Source organism: Mytilus trossulus, chromosome 1, assembly GCF_036588685.1.
Source record: "Mytilus trossulus isolate FHL-02 chromosome 1, PNRI_Mtr1.1.1.hap1, whole genome shotgun sequence".
NCBI classification, from domain to species: Eukaryota; Metazoa; Mollusca; class Bivalvia; order Mytilida; family Mytilidae; genus Mytilus; species Mytilus trossulus.
In genome coordinates, this window is record NC_086373.1 from 46997859 (window position 1) to 47020710 (window position 22852).

At 31.1% G+C, this 22852-nt stretch overlaps 1 long non-coding RNA gene across 2 annotated transcripts in view; it reads right to left on the bottom strand.

Annotated features, from left to right (window-relative positions):
- Nucleotides 1-22852, bottom strand: part of LOC134725779 (uncharacterized) — a 54496-nt gene that overhangs the window by 25656 nt on the left and 5988 nt on the right. For both annotated transcript variants that reach the window (XR_010108596.1, XR_010108595.1), the window contains exons 6-16: nt 22172-22805; nt 21352-21420; nt 19954-20587; nt 19134-19202; nt 17736-18369; nt 16916-16984; nt 15511-16144; nt 14691-14759; nt 13293-13926; nt 12473-12541; nt 11068-11701 (exon numbers count right to left, since the gene is read on the bottom strand). This is a non-coding gene — a long non-coding RNA (uncharacterized LOC134725779). The remainder of the gene's footprint in view (nt 1-11067; nt 11702-12472; nt 12542-13292; nt 13927-14690; nt 14760-15510; nt 16145-16915; nt 16985-17735; nt 18370-19133; nt 19203-19953; nt 20588-21351; nt 21421-22171; nt 22806-22852) is intronic.

Below are 22852 nucleotides of genomic sequence, written 5' to 3' on the forward strand. Positions count from 1 at the left end.
TGGTTACAAGGGCAAAGCTAACGGGGTACAAATTTAAGACCGCAACATGTCTAAGTGTCAAAATGTGTATATTTGGTTGCTAAGGATAGTAAACAATAAAATTAACATAAATTGCATTCCTAGCAGTTTTTTTACCTTCAGAACTAAAACAAGAACATAAAAGACTAAAGATTTGTGGTCAATTTTAACTTTAAAAGTGCATTTCTGTGCTTTCTGATGTGCCATAAGGTGAAATTTTTCCCCTCCTGCCTCAACTTTTTTTATGTTTTCTGTGTTCTACTAGTTGTTACGATGAAAATGGTACCTTGGTTTTTAAAATTGGTTCAGTAATAAAGATTTAATGAAGGTTAGCAGTTGGTGTTGAAACGCGACAAAAAGTGATTTTAAAATAAATGCTGGATCATAGTGAAAAACTTCAAGTCTGTCTCATTTTTGGGGTAAATTTCTAAAACTTTTCCTTTTTTTTTATTTGAAATTATAAAATTAGCTTAAAAGAGGACAAATTGTACAAGTTTTAGGTGTTTGAAAGCACTTATAGGTAATTTTTGCTGTAAATAGCATACCTAACCTTGGTTTAGAAGCTCTCAAGCAGGGTATAAATTTCTAACAGTACTGGCATCATTAAATTTAATTAATGCCATATTATGATATAAAATCCTGCTAAAAATGTTTATTTGACTTATTCGCATTCAAAAATATAAAGCGATACATTCTGAGATTATCATATAAAGCGCAATCTTTGGTTACAAGGGCAAAGCTAACGGGGTACAAATTTAAGACCGCAACATGTCTAAGTGTCAAAATGTTTATATTTGGTTGCTAAGGACAGTAAACAATAAAATTAACATAAATTGCATTCCTAGCAGTTTTTTTTACCTTCAGAACTAAAACAAGAACATAAAAGACTAAAGATTTGTGGTCAATTTTAACTTTAAAAGTGCATTTCTGTGCTTTCTGATGTGCCATAAGGTGAAATTTTTCCCCTCCTGCCTCAACTTTTTTTATGTTTTCTGTGTTCTACTAGTTGTTACGATGAAAATGGTACCTTGGTTTTTAAAATTGGTTCAGTAATAAAGATTTAATGAAGGTTAGCAGTTGGTGTTGAAACGCGACAAAAAGTGATTTTAAAATAAATGCTGGATCATAGTGAAAAACTTCAAGTCTGTCTCATTTTTGGGGTAAATTTCTAAAACTTTACCTTTTTTTTTATTTGAAATTATAAAATTAGCTTAAAAGAGGACAAATTGTACAAGTTTTAGGTGTTTGAAAGCACTTATAGGTAATTTTTGCTGTAAATAGCATACCTAACCTTGGTTTAGAAGCTCTCAAGCAGGGTATAAATTTCTAACAGTACTGGCATCATTAAATTTAATTAATGCCATATTATGATATAAAATCCTGCTAAAAATGTTTATTTGACTTATTCGCATTCAAAAATATAAAGCGATACATTCTGAGATTATCATATAAAGCGCAATCTTTGGTTACAAGGGCAAAGCTAACGGGGTACAAATTTAAGACCGCAACATGTCTAAGTGTCAAAATGTGTATATTTGGTTGCTAAGGACAGTAAACAATAAAATTAACATAAATTGCATTCCTAGCAGTTTTTTTACCTTCAGAACTAAAACAAGAACATAAAAGACTAAAGATTTGTGGTCAATTTTAACTTTAAAAGTGCATTTCTGTGCTTTCTGATGTGCCATAAGGTGAAATTTTTCCCCTCCTGCCTCAACTTTTTTTATGTTTTCTGTGTTCTACTAGTTGTTACGATGAAAATGGTACATTGGTTTTTAAAATTGGTTCAGTAATAAAGATTTAATGAAGGTTAGCAGTTGGTGTTGAAACGCGACAAAAAGTGATTTTAAAATAAATGCTGGATCATAGTGAAAAACTTCAAGTCTGTCTCATTTTTGGGGTAAATTTCTAAAACTTTTCCTTTTTTTTATTTGAAATTATAAAATTAGCTTAAAAGAGGACAAATTGTACAAGTTTTAGGTGTTTGAAAGCACTTATAGGTAATTTTTGCTGTAAATAGCATACCTAACCTTGGTTTAGAAGCTCTCAAGCAGGGTATAAATTTCTAACAGTACTGGCATCATTAAATTTAATTAATGCCATATTATGATATAAAATCCTGCTAAAAATGTTTATTTGACTTATTCGCATTCAAAAATATAAAGCGATACATTCTGAGATTATCATATAAAGCGCAATCTTTGGTTACAAGGGCAAAGCTAACGGGGTACAAATTTAAGACCGCAACATGTCTAAGTGTCAAAATGTGTATATTTGGTTGCTAAGGACAGTAAACAATAAAATTAACATAAATTGCATTCCTAGCAGTTTTTTTTACCTTCAGAACTAAAACAAGAACATAAAAGACTAAAGATTTGTGGTCAATTTTAACTTTAAAAGTGCATTTCTGTGCTTTCTGATGTGCCATAAGGTGAAATTTTTCCCCTCCTGCCTCAACTTTTTTTATGTTTTCTGTGTTCTACTAGTTGTTACGATGAAAATGGTACCTTGGTTTTTAATAAAATTGGTTCAGTAATAAAGATTTAATGAAGGTTAGCAGTTGGTGTTGAAACGCGACAAAAAGTGATTTTAAAATAAATGCTGGATCATAGTGAAAAACTTCAAGTCTGTCTCATTTTTGGGGTAAATTTCTAAAACTTTTCCTTTTTTTTTATTTGAAATTATAAAATTAGCTTAAAAGAGGACAAATTGTACAAGTTTTAGGTGTTTGAAAGCACTTATAGGTAATTTTTGCTGTAAATAGCATACCTAACCTTGGTTTAGAAGCTCTCAAGCAGGGTATAAATTTCTAACAGTACTGGCATCATTAAATTTAATTAATGCAATATTATGATATAAAATCCTGCTAAAAATGTTTATTTGACTTATTCGCATTCAAAAATATAAAGCGATACATTCTGAGATTATCATATAAAGCGCAATCTTTGGTTACAAGGGCAAAGCTAACGGGGTACAAATTTAAGACCGCAACATGTCTAAGTGTCAAAATGTGTATATTTGGTTGCTAAGGACAGTAAACAATAAAATTAACATAAATTGCATTCCTAGCAGTTTTTTTACCTTCAGAACTAAAACAAGAACATAAAAGACTAAAGATTTGTGGTCAATTTTAACTTTAAAAGTGCATTTCTGTGCTTTCTGATGTGCCATAAGGTGAAATTTTTCCCCTCCTGCCTCAACTTTTTTTATGTTTTCTGTGTTCTACTAGTTGTTACGATGAAAATGGTACCTTGGTTTTTAAAATTGGTTCAGTAATAAAGATTTTATGAAGGTAAGCAGTTGGTGTTGAAACGCGACAAAAAGTGATTTTAAAATAAATGCTGGATCATAGTGAAAAACTTCAAGTCTGTCTCATTTTTGGGGTAAATTTCTAAAACTTTTCCTTTTTTTTTATTTGAAATTATAAAATTAGCTTAAAAGAGGACAAATTGTACAAGTTTTAGGTGTTTGAAAGCACTTATAGGTAATTTTTGCTGTAAATAGCATACCTAACCTTGGTTTAGAGGCTCTCAAGCAGGGTATAAATTTCTAACAGTACTGGCATCATTAAATTTAATTAATGCCATATTATGATATAAAATCCTGCTAAAAATGTTTATTTGACTTATTCGCATTCAAAAATATAAAGCGATACATTCTGAGATTATCATATAAAGCGCAATCTTTGGTTACAAGGGCAAAGCTAACGGGGTACAAATTTAAGACCGCAACATGTCTAAGTGTCAAAATGTGTATATTTGGTTGCTAAGGACAGTAAACAATAAAATTAACATAAATTGCATTCCTAGCAGTTTTTTTACCTTCAGAACTAAAACAAGAACATAAAAGACTAAAGATTTGTGGTCAATTTTAACTTTAAAAGTGCATTTCTGTGCTTTCTGATGTGCCATAAGGTGAAATTTTTCCCCTCCTGCCTCAACTTTTTTTATGTTTTCTGTGTTCTACTAGTTGTTACGATGAAAATGGTACCTTGGTTTTTAAAATTGGTTCAGTAATAAAGATTTAATGAAGGTTAGCAGTTGGTGTTGAAACGCGACAAAAAGTGATTTTAAAATAAATGCTGGATCATAGTGAAAAACTTCAAGTCTGTCTCATTTTTGGGGTAAATTTCTAAAACTTTTCCTTTTTTTTTATTTGAAATTATAAAATTAGCTTAAAAGAGGACAAATTGTACAAGTTTTAGGTGTTTGAAAGCACTTATAGGTAATTTTTGCTGTAAATAGCATACCTAACCTTGGTTTAGAAGCTCTCAAGCAGGGTATAAATTTCTAACAGTACTGGCATCATTAAATTTAATTAATGCCATATTATGATATAAAATCCTGCTAAAAATGTTTATTTGACTTATTCGCATTCAAAAATATAAAGCGATACATTCTGAGATTATCATATAAAGCGCAATCTTTGGTTACAAGGGCAAAGCTAACGGGGTACAAATTTAAGACCGCAACATGTCTAAGTGTCAAAATGTGTATATTTGGTTGCTAAGGACAGTAAACAATAAAATTAACATAAATTGCATTCCTAGCAGTTTTTTTACCTTCAGAACTAAAACAAGAACATAAAAGACTAAAGATTTGTGGTCAATTTTAACTTTAAAAGTGCATTTCTGTGCTTTCTGATGTGCCATAAGGTGAAATTTTTCCCCTCCTGCCTCAACTTTTTTTATGTTTTCTGTGTTCTACTAGTTGTTACGATGAAAATGGTACCTTGGTTTTTAAAATTGGTTCAGTAATAAAGATTTTATGAAGGTTAGCAGTTGGTGTTGAAACGCGACAAAAAGTGATTTTAAAATAAATGCTGGATCATAGTGAAAAACTTCAAGTCTGTCTCATTTTTGGGGTAAATTTCTAAAACTTTTCCTTTTTTTTTATTTGAAATTATAAAATTAGCTTAAAAGAGGACAAATTGTACAAGTTTTAGGTGTTTGAAAGCACTTATAGGTAATTTTTGCTGTAAATAGCATACCTAACCTTGGTTTAGAAGCTCTCAATCAGGGTATAAATTTCTAACAGTACTGGCATCATTAAATTTAATTAATGCCATATTATGATATAAAATCCTGCTAAAAATGTTTATTTGACTTATTCGCATTCAAAAATATAAAGCGATACATTCTGAGATTATCATATAAAGCGCAATCTTTGGTTACAAGGGCAAAGCTAACGGGGTACAAATTAAGACCGCAACATGTCTAAGTGTCAAAATGTGTATATTTGGTTGCTAAGGACAGTAAACAATAAAATTAACATAAATTGCATTCCTAGCAGTTTTTTTTACCTTCAGAACTAAAACAAGAACATAAAAGACTAAAGATTTGTGGTCAATTTTAACTTTAAAAGTGCATTTCTGTGCTTTCTGATGTGCCATAAGGTGAAATTTTTCCCCTCCTGCCTCAACTTTTTTTATGTTTTCTGTGTTCTACTAGTTGTTACGATGAAAATGGTACCTTGGTTTTTAAAATTGGTTCAGTAATAAAGATTTTATGAAGGTTAGCAGTTGGTGTTGAAACGCGACAAAAAGTGATTTTAAAATAAATGCTGGATCATAGTGAAAAACTTCAAGTCTGTCTCATTTTTGGGGTAAATTTCTAAAACTTTTCCTTTTTTTTTATTTGAAATTATAAAATTAGCTTAAAAGAGGACAAATTGTACAAGTTTTAGGTGTTTGAAAGCACTTATAGGTAATTTTTGCTGTAAATAGCATACCTAACCTTGGTTTAGAAGCTCTCAAGCAGGGTATACATTTCTAACAGTACTGGCATCATTAAATTTAATTAATGCCATATTATGATATAAAATCCTGCTAAAAATGTTTATTTGACTTATTCGCATTCAAAAATATAAAGCGATACATTCTGAGATTATCATAAAAAGCGCAATCTTTGGTTACAAGGGCAAAGCTAACGGGGTACAAATTTAAGACCGCAACATGTCTAAGTGTCAAAATGTGTATATTTGGTTGCTAAGGACAGTAAACAATAAAATTAACATAAATTGCATTCCTAGCAGGTTTTTTTACCTTCAGAACTAAAACAAGAACATAAAAGACTAAAGATTTGTGGTCAATTTTAACTTTAAAAGTGCATTTCTGTGCTTTCTGATGTGCCATAAGGTGAAATTTTTCCCCTCCTGCCTCAACTTTTTTTATGTTTTCTGTGTTCTACTAGTTGTTACGATGAAAATGGTACCTTGGTTTTTAAAATTGGTTCAGTAATAAAGATTTAATGAAGGTTAGCAGTTGGTGTTGAAACGCGACAAAAAGTGATTTTAAAATAAATGCTGGATCATAGTGAAAAACTTCAAGTCTGTCTCATTTTTGGGGTAAATTTCTAAAACTTTTCCTTTTTTTTTATTTGAAATTATAAAATTAGCTTAAAAGAGGACAAATTGTACAAGTTTTAGGTGTTTGAAAGCACTTATAGGTAATTTTTGCTGTAAATAGCATACCTAACCTTGGTTTAGAAGCTCTCAAGCAGGGTATAAATTTCTAACAGTACTGGCATCATTAAATTTAATTAATGCCATATTATGATATAAAATCCTGCTAAAAATGTTTATTTGACTTATTCGCATTCAAAAATATAAAGCGATACATTCTGAGATTATCATATAAAGCGCAATCTTTGGTTACAAGGGCAAAGCTAACGGGGTACAAATTTAAGACCGCAACATGTCTAAGTGTCAAAATGTGTATATTTGGTTGCTAAGGACAGTAAACAATAAAATTAACATAAATTGCATTCCTAGCAGTTTTTTTACCTTCAGAACTAAAACAAGAACATAAAAGACTAAAGATTTGTGGTCAATTTTAACTTTAAAAGTGCATTTCTGTGCTTTCTGATGTGCCATAAGGTGAAATTTTTCCCCTCCTGCCTCAACTTTTTTTATGTTTTCTGTGTTCTACTAGTTGTTACGATGAAAATGTTACCTTGGTTTTTAAAATTGGTTCAGTAATAAAGATTTTATGAAGGTTAGCAGTTGGTGTTGAAACGCGACAAAAAGTGATTTTAAAATAAATGCTGGATCATAGTGAAAAACTTCAAGTCTGTCTCATTTTTGGGGTAAATTTCTAAAACTTTTCCTTTTTTTTTATTTGAAATTATAAAATTAGCTTAAAAGAGGACAAATTGTACAAGTTTTAGGTGTTTGAAAGCACTTATAGGTAATTTTTGCTGTAAATAGCATACCTAACCTTGGTTTAGAAGCTCTCAAGCAGGGTATAAATTTCTAACAGTACTGGCATCATTAAATTTAATTAATGCCATATTATGATATAAAATCCTGCTAAAAATGTTTATTTGACTTATTCGCATTCAAAAATATAAAGCGATACATTCTGAGATTATCATATAAAGCGCAATCTTTGGTTACAAGGGCAAAGCTAACGGGGTACAAATTTAAGACCGCAACATGTCTAAGTGTCAAAATGTGTATATTTGGTTGCTAAGGACAGTAAACAATAAAATTAACATAAATTGCATTCCTAGCAGTTTTTTTACCTTCAGAACTAAAACAAGAACATAAAAGACTAAAGATTTGTGGTCAATTTTAACTTTAAAAGTGCATTTCTGTGCTTTCTGATGTGCCATAAGGTGAAATTTTTCCCCTCCTGCCTCAACTTTTTTTATGTTTTCTGTGTTCTACTAGTTGTTACGATGAAAATGGTACCTTGGTTTTTAAAATTGGTTCAGTAATAAAGATTTAATGAAGGTTAGCAGTTGGTGTTGAAACGCGACAAAAAGTGATTTTAAAATAAATGCTGGATCATAGTGAAAAACTTCAAGTCTGTCTCATTTTTGGGGTAAATTTCTAAAACTTTTCCTTTTTTTTTATTTGAAATTATAAAATTAGCTTAAAAGAGGACAAATTGTACAAGTTTTAGGTGTTTGAAAGCACTTATAGGTAATTTTTGCTGTAAATAGCATACCTAACCTTGGTTTAGAAGCTCTCAAGCAGGGTATAAATTTCTAACAGTACTGGCATCATTAAATTTAATTAATGCCATATTATGATATAAAATCCTGCTAAAAATGTTTATTTGACTTATTCGCATTCAAAAATATAAAGCGATACATTCTGAGATTATCATATAAAGCGCAATCTTTGGTTACAAGGGCAAAGCTAACGGGGTACAAATTTAAGACCGCAACATGTCTAAGTGTCAAAATGTGTATATTTGGTTGCTAAGGACAGTAAACAATAAAATTAACATAAATTGCATTCCTAGCAGTTTTTTTACCTTCAGAACTAAAACAAGAACATAAAAGACTAAAGATTTGTGGTCAATTTTAACTTTAAAAGTGCATTTCTGTGCTTTCTGATGTGCCATAAGGTGAAATTTTTCCCCTCCTGCCTCAACTTTTTTTATGTTTTCTGTGTTCTACTAGTTGTTACGATGAAAATGTTACCTTGGTTTTTAAAATTGGTTCAGTAATAAAGATTTTATGAAGGTTAGCAGTTGGTGTTGAAACGCGACAAAAAGTGATTTTAAAATAAATGCTGGATCATAGTGAAAAACTTCAAGTCTGTCTCATTTTTGGGGTAAATTTCTAAAACTTTTCCTTTTTTTTTATTTGAAATTATAAAATTAGCTTAAAAGAGGACAAATTGTACAAGTTTTAGGTGTTTGAAAGCACTTATAGGTAATTTTTGCTGTAAATAGCATACCTAACCTTGGTTTAGAAGCTCTCAAGCAGGGTATAAATTTCTAACAGTACTGGCATCATTAAATTTAATTAATGCCATATTATGATATAAAATCCTGCTAAAAATGTTTATTTGACTTATTCGCATTCAAAAATATAAAGCGATACATTCTGAGATTATCATATAAAGCGCAATCTTTGGTTACAAGGGCAAAGCTAACGGGGTACAAATTTAAGACCGCAACATGTCTAAGTGTCAAAATGTGTATATTTGGTTGCTAAGGACAGTAAACAATAAAATTAACATAAATTGCATTCCTAGCAGTTTTTTTACCTTCAGAACTAAAACAAGAACATAAAAGACTAAAGATTTGTGGTCAATTTTAACTTTAAAAGTGCATTTCTGTGCTTTCTGATGTGCCATAAGGTGAAATTTTTCCCCTCCTGCCTCAACTTTTTTTATGTTTTCTGTGTTCTACTAGTTGTTACGATGAAAATGGTACCTTGGTTTTTAAAATTGGTTCAGTAATAAAGATTTAATGAAGGTTAGCAGTTGGTGTTGAAACGCGACAAAAAGTGATTTTAAAATAAATGCTGGATCATAGTGAAAAACTTCAAGTCTGTCTCATTTTTGGGGTAAATTTCTAAAACTTTTCCTTTTTTTTTATTTGAAATTATAAAATTAGCTTAAAAGAGGACAAATTGTACAAGTTTTAGGTGTTTGAAAGCACTTATAGGTAATTTTTGCTGTAAATAGCATACCTAACCTTGGTTTAGAAGCTCTCAAGCAGGGTATAAATTTCTAACAGTACTGGCATCATTAAATTTAATTAATGCCATATTATGATATAAAATCCTGCTAAAAATGTTTATTTGACTTATTCGCATTCAAAAATATAAAGCGATACATTCTGAGATTATCATATAAAGCGCAATCTTTGGTTACAAGGGCAAAGCTAACGGGGTACAAATTTAAGACCGCAACATGTCTAAGTGTCAAAATGTGTATATTTGGTTGCTAAGGACAGTAAACAATAAAATTAACATAAATTGCATTCCTAGCAGTTTTTTTACCTTCAGAACTAAAACAAGAACATAAAAGACTAAAGATTTGTGGTCAATTTTAACTTTAAAAGTGCATTTCTGTGCTTTCTGATGTGCCATAAGGTGAAATTTTTCCCCTCCTGCCTCAACTTTTTTTATGTTTTCTGTGTTCTACTAGTTGTTACGATGAAAATGGTACCTTGGTTTTTAAAATTGGTTCAGTAATAAAGATTTTATGAAGGTTAGCAGTTGGTGTTGAAACGCGACAAAAAGTGATTTTAAAATAAATGCTGGATCATAGTGAAAAACTTCAAGTCTGTCTCATTTTTGGGGTAAATTTCTAAAACTTTTCCTTTTTTTTTATTTGAAATTATAAAATTAGCTTAAAAGAGGACAAATTGTACAAGTTTTAGGTGTTTGAAAGCACTTATAGGTAATTTTTGCTGTAAATAGCATACCTAACCTTGGTTTAGAGGCTCTCAAGCAGGGTATAAATTTCTAACAGTACTGGCATCATTAAATTTAATTAATGCCATATTATGATATAAAATCCTGCTAAAAATGTTTATTTGACTTATTCGCATTCAAAAATATAAAGCGATACATTCTGAGATTATCATATAAAGCGCAATCTTTGGTTACAAGGGCAAAGCTAACGGGGTACAAATTTAAGACCGCAACATGTCTAAGTGTCAAAATGTGTATATTTGGTTGCTAAGGACAGTAAACAATAAAATTAACATAAATTGCATTCCTAGCAGTTTTTTTACCTTCAGAACTAAAACAAGAACATAAAAGACTAAAGATTTGTGGTCAATTTTAACTTTAAAAGTGCATTTCTGTGCTTTCTGATGTGATTTGCTAGTGTGCATTACAAATAATAATTCATGATTTCTTTAATACATGTACATGTTTGTCTGTTTATTAACTGCATATGATATCTACTGACTGACCATGGGTCAAATTATTGGATAAAAGCACATGATGATGATGTATTTCACTTTACTCGTATGGAGTGTGTTATCTCCCTTGATTATCAGTTATTCCTGTAAACCGGAGTTATAATTACATAACAAAGACTGTATTGTGTCATGTTTACTTACAGATAAAACTATTATGTTAGTTCATGCCTTTTTCAATTCATAAACAAATTCCTTTCGGATCTCTCGGGGGTGTAAACAAAGTTTGAATTGTGCCTAAAAAAAGTGTTCAGCCCCGTGCCTGCAATGCTTTCTAAAAGCGAAAATTTCATTGAGTATCTGCTGGTATTTATCTATAATGGTTATCTGAAATCATCTGGGATATCTAGGTACATGTATAAATAAAAAAATACTTACCATCATTTTCACAATTTTCCCGGGTGTACAAGGTGAAATCATCCATAGATCACTCTGGAAACTTCTGATTTATCTTTTTGTAAATTGGCTCAATATCTTTAATTGTTTTCCCATAGGCGATAATGGTAACGTTTTTTCCTGTAGATCAGTCCATATCGTAAACTTGGATATGTATGATAGCTCGTTTCGAAGCTGTGACATTTTCACATATGTGGTTAAATTTTCGGGGTACGAAGTGAGATTGCTTTTTCCGTAAATTAGCAAACCCCGAACATCCTTTTGTGATGCGGCTCCTTGTGGTAAAATATCCACTTTTTAACACAATAAGTTCTTTGAAAATTTAATACTTTGAACACATTCAATAGCTCCATAGTTTTTACACATTTATTCTATGTTCCTCTACTTTCCTAATCACCACAAATAATTAAGTTCAGTCATTTGTTAAAAATAGAAACATGTCCAATATCACTACACAGAGATTTTTTCTTTACACATGACTTTTGAGTTCCTCATTTCAAGGCGCATTAGGGATGTTGTCCCATATTGCAATCCATAGTTCTGATTTTTCCAAATATTTTTATGTGATCTTCATAGGTATGACATTCTGAATAAATCTGTGTATTTTTGTCCATTTCTGAAAAAAAATAAAGTTGTTTCAGCACTATAAGGCAATGACACTTTTATCGCTATATTTATTTATTTTGAATACAAAGTGTATGCATAATTAATTTCTTACAGTATACCTTCACTAGTCAAAAGAAGGACAAAACATCTGAATGTAACCTTAAATTACAACACACATCCCCTGTTAAAGCATTCAATAAAATTTTCTGGTGCCTAAAAGTGCATTTTGACAGAGAAATTATGCAAAAATGAAGATTTCATAAAAAAAAACACCAAAATACTTAATTATTCTAGCCAGTGGAAACCTGGTATTTTATACTGTAGAAACCACTATAAACTACTGTAAAAGTCATTTGAATCATATAATTAGAGTGCAATGAAGTGCAAATTTTCAAAACTTGTTCTTTCACATAATTGTATTTGAGAAAAAATGTTTTTTACATGTATTTCAGTGAAAATCTTTTATCAGTGAGATATCGGCATGAGGTTTTAAAGGAAACGTTGTGACATCACACGTAATATGGCGTCATTAAATAACGACATATCAAAATAATGCTAATTATAGTTTGCAGTGTTACATGAGGAACAGTTGCCGCAAGGTTTAACTTGAAATATGGAGTCGAAAAGATCAGTAACCAAGCATTTTCATTTAATGCCAAGACCATACATTTTAGCAACAGTTTTCATATCAGTATATTTTTAACATACCGACTGTAATTTGAATTGCATAAATACCATAAATAAACAATTTAGAGCTTGCCAAATAAAACAAAATGCTTACCAGTTATTCAGGACCTTTTAACACCTCTAGTTTGTCATCTCAGGTTAAAAAGTAATGATATGTCTGGAACTGAAATAAGAAAAAAAAATTACTCAGGCTGTGTTATTATTTGGTTTAAATACATAAGTATTATTGAGAGAGCAAAAATCAAATTCTTGAATGTTTTATCGCAAAGAAAGAAAAATGCTTCTCCCTTGTGGCTTATCAACCTTCATTTAAATCTTTTATATTAGAAGCAACGAGTGGTAGCTAACTAGCTTAATAGTTGAAAAGGTGCAGCAATATTGTTTTCGAAAGGTTTGTTGACCCTCCCCCTTTTTCACTGAGAAAAGACAATATCTTGTGATTTGCTAGTGTGCATTACAAATAATAATTCATGATTTCTTTAATACATGTACATGTTTGTCTGTTTATTAACTGCATATGATATCTACTGACTGACCATGGGTCAAATTATTGGATAAAAGCACATGATGATGATGTATTTCACTTTACTCGTATGGAGTGTGTTATCTCCCTTGATTATCAGTTATTCCTGTAAACCGGAGTGATAATTACATAACAAAGACTGTATTGTGTCATGTTTACTTACAGATAAAACTATTATGTTAGTTCATGCCTTTTTCAATTCATAAACAAATTCCTTTCGGATCTCTCGGGGGTGTAAACAAAGTTTGAATTGTGCCTAAAAAAAGTGTTCAGCCCCGTGCCTGCAATGCTTTCTAAAAGCGAAAATTTCATTGAGTATCTGCTGGTATTTATCTATAATGGTTATCTGAAATCATCTGGGATATCTAGGTATAAATAAAAAAATACTTACCATCATTTTCACAATTTTCCCGGGTGTACAAGGTGAAATCATCCATAGATCACTCTGGAAACTTCTGATTTATCTTTTTGTAAATTGGCTCAATATCTTTAATTGTTTTCCCATAGGCGATAATGGTAACGTTTTTTCCTGTAGATCAGTCCATATCGTAAACTTGGATATGTATGATAGCTCGTTTCGAAGCTGTGACATTTTCACATATGTGGTTAAATTTTCGGGGTACGAAGTGAGATTGCTTTTTCCGTAAATTAGCAAACCCCGAACATCCTTTTGTGATGCGGCTCCTTGTGGTAAAATATCCACTTTTTAACACAATAAGTTCTTTGAAAATTTAATACTTTGAACACATTCAATAGCTCCATAGTTTTTACACATTTATTCTATGTTCCTCTACTTTCCTAATCACCACAAATAATTAAGTTCAGTCATTTGTTAAAAATAGAAACATGTCCAATATCACTACACAGAGATTTTTTCTTTACACATGACTTTTGAGTTCCTCATTTCAAGGCGCATTAGGGATGTTGTCCCATATTGCAATCCATAGTTCTGATTTTTCCAAATATTTTTATGTGATCTTCATAGGTATGACATTCTGAATAAATCTGTGTATTTTTGTCCATTTCTGAAAAAAAATAAAGTTGTTTCAGCACTATAAGGCAATGACACTTTTATCGCTATATTTATTTATTTTGAATACAAAGTGTATGCATAATTAATTTCTTACAGTATACCTTCACTAGTCAAAAGAAGGACAAAACATCTGAATGTAACCTTAAATTACAACACACATCCCCTGTTAAAGCATTCAATAAAATTTTCTGGTGCCTAAAAGTGCATTTTGACAGAGAAATTATGCAAAAATGAAGATTTCATAAAAAAAAACACCAAAATACTTAATTATTCTAGCCAGTGGAAACCTGGTATTTTATACTGTAGAAACCACTATAAACTACTGTAAAAGTCATTTGAATCATATAATTAGAGTGCAATGAAGTGCAAATTTTCAAAACTTGTTCTTTCACATAATTGTATTTGAGAAAAAATGTTTTTTACATGTATTTCAGTGAAAATCTTTTATCAGTGAGATATCGGCATGAGGTTTTAAAGGAAACGTTGTGACATCACACGTAATATGGCGTCATTAAATAACGACATATCAAAATAATGCTAATTATAGTTTGCAGTGTTACATGAGGAACAGTTGCCGCAAGGTTTAACTTGAAATATGGAGTCGAAAAGATCAGTAACCAAGCATTTTCATTTAATGCCAAGACCATAGCAACAGTTTTCATATCAGTATATTTTTAACATACCGACTGTAATTTGAATTGCATAAATACCATAAATAAACAATTTAGAGCTTGCCAAATAAAACAAAATGCTTACCAGTTATTCAGGACCTTTTAACACCTCTAGTTTGTCATCTCAGGTTAAAAAGTAATGATATGTCTGGAACTGAAATAAGAAAAAAAAATTACTCAGGCTGTGTTATTATTTGGTTTAAATACATAAGTATTATTGAGAGAGCAAAAATCAAATTCTTGAATGTTTTATCGCAAAGAAAGAAAAATGCTTCTCCCTTGTGGCTTATCAACCTTCATTTAAATCTTTTATATTAGAAGCAACGAGTGGTAGCTAACTAGCTTAATAGTTGAAAAGGTGCAGCAATATTGTTTTCGAAAGGTTTGTTGACCCTCCCCCTTTTTCACTGAGAAAAGACAATATCTTGTGATTTGCTAGTGTGCATTACAAATAATAATTCATGATTTCTTTAATACATGTACATGTTTGTCTGTTTATTAACTGCATATGATATCTACTGACTGACCATGGGTCAAATTATTGGATAAAAGCACATGATGATGATGTATTTCACTTTACTCGTATGGAGTGTGTTATCTCCCTTGATTATCAGTTATTCCTGTAAACCGGAGTGATAATTACATAACAAAGACTGTATTGTGTCATGTTTACTTACAGATAAAACTATTATGTTAGTTCATGCCTTTTTCAATTCATAAACAAATTCCTTTCGGATCTCTCGGGGGTGTAAACAAAGTTTGAATTGTGCCTAAAAAAAGTGTTCAGCCCCGTGCCTGCAATGCTTTCTAAAAGCGAAAATTTCATTGAGTATCTGCTGGTATTTATCTATAATGGTTATCTGAAATCATCTGGGATATCTAGGTATAAATAAAAAAATACTTACCATCATTTTCACAATTTTCCCGGGTGTACAAGGTGAAATCATCCATAGATCACTCTGGAAACTTCTGATTTATCTTTTTGTAAATTGGCTCAATATCTTTAATTGTTTTCCCATAGGCGATAATGGTAACGTTTTTTCCTGTAGATCAGTCCATATCGTAAACTTGGATATGTATGATAGCTCGTTTCGAAGCTGTGACATTTTCACATATGTGGTTAAATTTTCGGGGTACGAAGTGAGATTACTTTTTCCGTAAATTAGCAAACCCCGAACATCCTTTTGTGATGCGGCTCCTTGTGGTAAAATATCCACTTTTTAACACAATAAGTTCTTTGAAAATTTAATACTTTGAACACATTCAATAGCTCCATAGTTTTTACACATTTATTCTATGTTCCTCTACTTTCCTAATCACCACAAATAATTAAGTTCAGTCATTTGTTAAAAATAGAAACATGTCCAATATCACTACACAGAGATTTTTTCTTTACACATGACTTTTGAGTTCCTCATTTCAAGGCGCATTAGGGATGTTGTCCCATATTGCAATCCATAGTTCTGATTTTTCCAAATATTTTTATGTGATCTTCATAGGTATGACATTCTGAATAAATCTGTGTATTTTTGTCCATTTCTGAAAAAAAATAAAGTTGTTTCAGCACTATAAGGCAATGACACTTTTATCGCTATATTTATTTATTTTGAATACAAAGTGTATGCATAATTAATTTCTTACAGTATACCTTCACTAGTCAAAAGAAGGACAAAACATCTGAATGTAACCTTAAATTACAACACACATCCCCTGTTAAAGCATTCAATAAAATTTTCTGGTGCCTAAAAGTGCATTTTGACAGAGAAATTATGCAAAAATGAAGATTTCATAAAAAAAAACACCAAAATACTTAATTATTCTAGCCAGTGGAAACCTGGTATTTTATACTGTAGAAACCACTATAAACTACTGTAAAAGTCATTTGAATCATATAATTAGAGTGCAATGAAGTGCAAATTTTCAAAACTTGTTCTTTCACATAATTGTATTTGAGAAAAAATGTTTTTTACATGTATTTCAGTGAAAATCTTTTATCAGTGAGATATCGGCATGAGGTTTTAAAGGAAACGTTGTGACATCACACGTAATATGGCGTCATTAAATAACGACATATCAAAATAATGCTAATTATAGTTTGCAGTGTTACATGAGGAACAGTTGCCGCAAGGTTTAACTTGAAATATGGAGTCGAAAAGATCAGTAACCAAGCATTTTCATTTAATGCCAAGACCATACATTTTAGCAACAGTTTTCATATCAGTATATTTTTAACATACCGACTGTAATTTGAATTGCATAAATACCATAAATAAACAATTTAGAGCTTGCCAAATAAAACAAAATGCTTACCAGTTATTCAGGACCTTTTAACACCTCTAGTTTGTCATCTCAGGTTAAAAAGTAATGATATGTCTGGAACTGAAATAAGAAAAAAAAATTACTCAGGCTGTGTTATTATTTGGTTTAAATACATAAGTATTATTGAGAGAGCAAAAATCAAATTCTTGAATGTTTTATCGCAAAGAAAGAAAAATGCTTCTCCCTTGTGGCTTATCAACCTTCATTTAAATCTTTTATATTAGAAGCAACGAGTGGTAGCTAACTAGCTTAATAGTTGAAAAGGTGCAGCAATATTGTTTTCGAAAGGTTTGTTGACCCTCCCCCTTTTTCACTGAGAAAAGACAATATCTTGTGATTTGCTAGTGTGCATTACAAATAATAATTCATGATTTCTTTAATACATGTACATGTTTGTCTGTTTATTAACTGCATATGATATCTACTGACTGACCATGGGTCAAATTATTGGATAAAAGCACATGATGATGATGTATTTCACTTTACTCGTATGGAGTGTGTTATCTCCCTTGATTATCAGTTATTCCTGTAAACCGGAGTGATAATTACATAACAAAGACTGTATTGTGTCATGTTTACTTACAGATAAAACTATTATGTTAGTTCATGCCTTTTTCAATTCATAAACAAATTCCTTTCGGATCTCTCGGGGGTGTAAACAAAGTTTGAATTGTGCCTAAAAAAAGTGTTCAGCCCCGTGCCTGCAATGCTTTCTAAAAGCGAAAATTTCATTGAGTATCTGCTGGTATTTATCTATAATGGTTATCTGAAATCATCTGGGATATCTAGGTATAAATAAAAAAATACTTACCATCATTTTCACAATTTTCCCGGGTGTACAAGGTGAAATCATCCATAGATCACTCTGGAAACTTCTGATTTATCTTTTTGTAAATTGGCTCAATATCTTTAATTGTTTTCCCATAGGCGATAATGGTAACGTTTTTTCCTGTAGATCAGTCCATATCGTAAACTTGGATATGTATGATAGCTCGTTTCGAAGCTGTGACATTTTCACATATGTGGTTAAATTTTCGGGGTACGAAGTGAGATTGCTTTTTCCGTAAATTAGCAAACCCCGAACATCCTTTTGTGATGCGGCTCCTTGTGGTAAAATATCCACTTTTTAACACAATAAGTTCTTTGAAAATTTAATACTTTGAACACATTCAATAGCTCCATAGTTTTTACACATTTATTCTATGTTCCTCTACTTTCCTAATCACCACAAATAATTAAGTTCAGTCATTTGTTAAAAATAGAAACATGTCCAATATCACTACACAGAGATTTTTTCTTTACACATGACTTTTGAGTTCCTCATTTCAAGGCGCATTAGGGATGTTGTCCCATATTGCAATCCATAGTTCTGATTTTTCCAAATATTTTTATGTGATCTTCATAGGTATGACATTCTGAATAAATCTGTGTATTTTTGTCCATTTCTGAAAAAAAATAAAGTTGTTTCAGCACTATAAGGCAATGACACTTTTATCGCTATATTTATTTATTTTGAATACAAAGTGTATGCATAATTAATTTCTTACAGTATACCTTCACTAGTCAAAAGAAGGACAAAACATCTGAATGTAACCTTAAATTACAACACACATCCCCTGTTAAAGCATTCAATAAAATTTTCTGGTGCCTAAAAGTGCATTTTGACAGAGAAATTATGCAAAAATGAAGATTTCATAAAAAAAAACACCAAAATACTTAATTATTCTAGCCAGTGGAAACCTGGTATTTTATACTGTAGAAACCACTATAAACTACTGTAAAAGTCATTTGAATCATATAATTAGAGTGCAATGAAGTGCAAATTTTCAAAACTTGTTCTTTCACATAATTGTATTTGAGAAAAAATGTTTTTTACATGTATTTCAGTGAAAATCTTTTATCAGTGAGATATCGGCATGAGGTTTTAAAGGAAACGTTGTGACATCACACGTAATATGGCGTCATTAAATAACGACATATCAAAATAATGCTAATTATAGTTTGCAGTGTTACATGAGGAACAGTTGCCGCAAGGTTTAACTTGAAATATGGAGTCGAAAAGATCAGTAACCAAGCATTTTCATTTAATGCCAAGACCATAGCAACAGTTTTCATATCAGTATATTTTTAACATACCGACTGTAATTTGAATTGCATAAATACCATAAATAAACAATTTAGAGCTTGCCAAATAAAACAAAATGCTTACCAGTTATTCAGGACCTTTTAACACCTCTAGTTTGTCATCTCAGGTTAAAAAGTAATGATATGTCTGGAACTGAAATAAGAAAAAAAAATTACTCAGGCTGTGTTATTATTTGGTTTAAATACATAAGTATTATTGAGAGAGCAAAAATCAAATTCTTGAATGTTTTATCGCAAAGAAAGAAAAATGCTTCTCCCTTGTGGCTTATCAACCTTCATTTAAATCTTTTATATTAGAAGCAACGAGTGGTAGCTAACTAGCTTAATAGTTGAAAAGGTGCAGCAATATTGTTTTCGAAAGGTTTGTTGACCCTCCCCCTTTTTCACTGAGAAAAGACAATATCTTGTGATTTGCTAGTGTGCATTACAAATAATAATTCATGATTTCTTTAATACATGTACATGTTTGTCTGTTTATTAACTGCATATGATATCTACTGACTGACCATGGGTCAAATTATTGGATAAAAGCACATGATGATGATGTATTTCACTTTACTCGTATGGAGTGTGTTATCTCCCTTGATTATCAGTTATTCCTGTAAACCGGAGTGATAATTACATAACAAAGACTGTATTGTGTCATGTTTACTTACAGATAAAACTATTATGTTAGTTCATGCCTTTTTCAATTCATAAACAAATTCCTTTCGGATCTCTCGGGGGTGTAAACAAAGTTTGAATTGTGCCTAAAAAAAGTGTTCAGCCCCGTGCCTGCAATGCTTTCTAAAAGCGAAAATTTCATTGAGTATCTGCTGGTATTTATCTATAATGGTTATCTGAAATCATCTGGGATATCTAGGTATAAATAAAAAAATACTTACCATCATTTTCACAATTTTCCCGGGTGTACAAGGTGAAATCATCCATAGATCACTCTGGAAACTTCTGATTTATCTTTTTGTAAATTGGCTCAATATCTTTAATTGTTTTCCCATAGGCGATAATGGTAACGTTTTTTCCTGTAGATCAGTCCATATCGTAAACTTGGATATGTATGATAGCTCGTTTCGAAGCTGTGACATTTTCACATATGTGGTTAAATTTTCGGGGTACGAAGTGAGATTACTTTTTCCGTAAATTAGCAAACCCCGAACATCCTTTTGTGATGCGGCTCCTTGTGGTAAAATATCCACTTTTTAACACAATAAGTTCTTTGAAAATTTAATACTTTGAACACATTCAATAGCTCCATAGTTTTTACACATTTATTCTATGTTCCTCTACTTTCCTAATCACCACAAATAATTAAGTTCAGTCATTTGTTAAAAATAGAAACATGTCCAATATCACTACACAGAGATTTTTTCTTTACACATGACTTTTGAGTTCCTCATTTCAAGGCGCATTAGGGATGTTGTCCCATATTGCAATCCATAGTTCTGATTTTTCCAAATATTTTTATGTGATCTTCATAGGTATGACATTCTGAATAAATCTGTGTATTTTTGTCCATTTCTGAAAAAAAATAAAGTTGTTTCAGCACTATAAGGCAATGACACTTTTATCGCTATATTTATTTATTTTGAATACAAAGTGTATGCATAATTAATTTCTTACAGTATACCTTCACTAGTCAAAAGAAGGACAAAACATCTGAATGTAACCTTAAATTACAACACACATCCCCTGTTAAAGCATTCAATAAAATTTTCTGGTGCCTAAAAGTGCATTTTGACAGAGAAATTATGCAAAAATGAAGATTTCATAAAAAAAAACACCAAAATACTTAATTATTCTAGCCAGTGGAAACCTGGTATTTTATACTGTAGAAACCACTATAAACTACTGTAAAAGTCATTTGAATCATATAATTAGAGTGCAATGAAGTGCAAATTTTCAAAACTTGTTCTTTCACATAATTGTATTTGAGAAAAAATGTTTTTTACATGTATTTCAGTGAAAATCTTTTATCAGTGAGATATCGGCATGAGGTTTTAAAGGAAACGTTGTGACATCACACGTAATATGGCGTCATTAAATAACGACATATCAAAATAATGCTAATTATAGTTTGCAGTGTTACATGAGGAACAGTTGCCGCAAGGTTTAACTTGAAATATGGAGTCGAAAAGATCAGTAACCAAGCATTTTCATTTAATGCCAAGACCATAGCAACAGTTTTCATATCAGTATATTTTTAACATACCGACTGTAATTTGAATTGCATAAATACCATAAATAAACAATTTAGAGCTTGCCAAATAAAACAAAATGCTTACCAGTTATTCAGGACCTTTTAACACCTCTAGTTTGTCATCTCAGGTTAAAAAGTAATGATATGTCTGGAACTGAAATAAGAAAAAAAAATTACTCAGGCTGTGTTATTATTTGGTTTAAATACATAAGTATTATTGAGAGAGCAAAAATCAAATTCTTGAATGTTTTATCGCAAAGAAAGAAAAATGCTTCTCCCTTGTGGCTTATCAACCTTCATTTAAATCTTTTATATTAGAAGCAACGAGTGGTAGCTAACTAGCTTAATAGTTGAAAAGGTGCAGCAATATTGTTTTCGAAAGGTTTGTTGACCCTCCCCCTTTTTCACTGAGAAAAGACAATATCTTGTGATTTGCTAGTGTGCATTACAAATAATAATTCATGATTTCTTTAATACATGTACATGTTTGTCTGTTTATTAACTGCATATGATATCTACTGACTGACCATGGGTCAAATTATTGGATAAAAGCACATGATGATGATGTATTTCACTTTACTCGTATGGAGTGTGTTATCTCCCTTGATTATCAGTTATTCCTGTAAACCGGAGTGATAATTACATAACAAAGACTGTATTGTGTCATGTTTACTTACAGATAAAACTATTATGTTAGTTCATGCCTTTTTCAATTCATAAACAAATTCCTTTCGGATCTCTCGGGGGTGTAAACAAAGTTTGAATTGTGCCTAAAAAAAGTGTTCAGCCCCGTGCCTGCAATGCTTTCTAAAAGCGAAAATTTCATTGAGTATCTGCTGGTATTTATCTATAATGGTTATCTGAAATCATCTGGGATATCTAGGTATAAATAAAAAAATACTTACCATCATTTTCACAATTTTCCCGGGTGTACAAGGTGAAATCATCCATAGATCACTCTGGAAACTTCTGATTTATCTTTTTGTAAATTGGCTCAATATCTTTAATTGTTTTCCCATAGGCGATAATGGTAACGTTTTTTCCTGTAGATCAGTCCATATCGTAAACTTGGATATGTATGATAGCTCGTTTCGAAGCTGTGACATTTTCACATATGTGGTTAAATTTTCGGGGTACGAAGTGAGATTACTTTTTCCGTAAATTAGCAAACCCCGAACATCCTTTTGTGATGCGGCTCCTTGTGGTAAAATATCCACTTTTTAACACAATAAGTTCTTTGAAAATTTAATACTTTGAACACATTCAATAGCTCCATAGTTTTTACACATTTATTCTATGTTCCTCTACTTTCCTAATCACCACAAATAATTAAGTTCAGTCATTTGTTAAAAATAGAAACATGTCCAATATCACTACACAGAGATTTTTTCTTTACACATGACTTTTGAGTTCCTCATTTCAAGGCGCATTAGGGATGTTGTCCCATATTGCAATCCATAGTTCTGATTTTTCCAAATATTTTTATGTGATCTTCATAGGTATGACATTCTGAATAAATCTGTGTATTTTTGTCCATTTCTGAAAAAAAATAAAGTTGTTTCAGCACTATAAGGCAATGACACTTT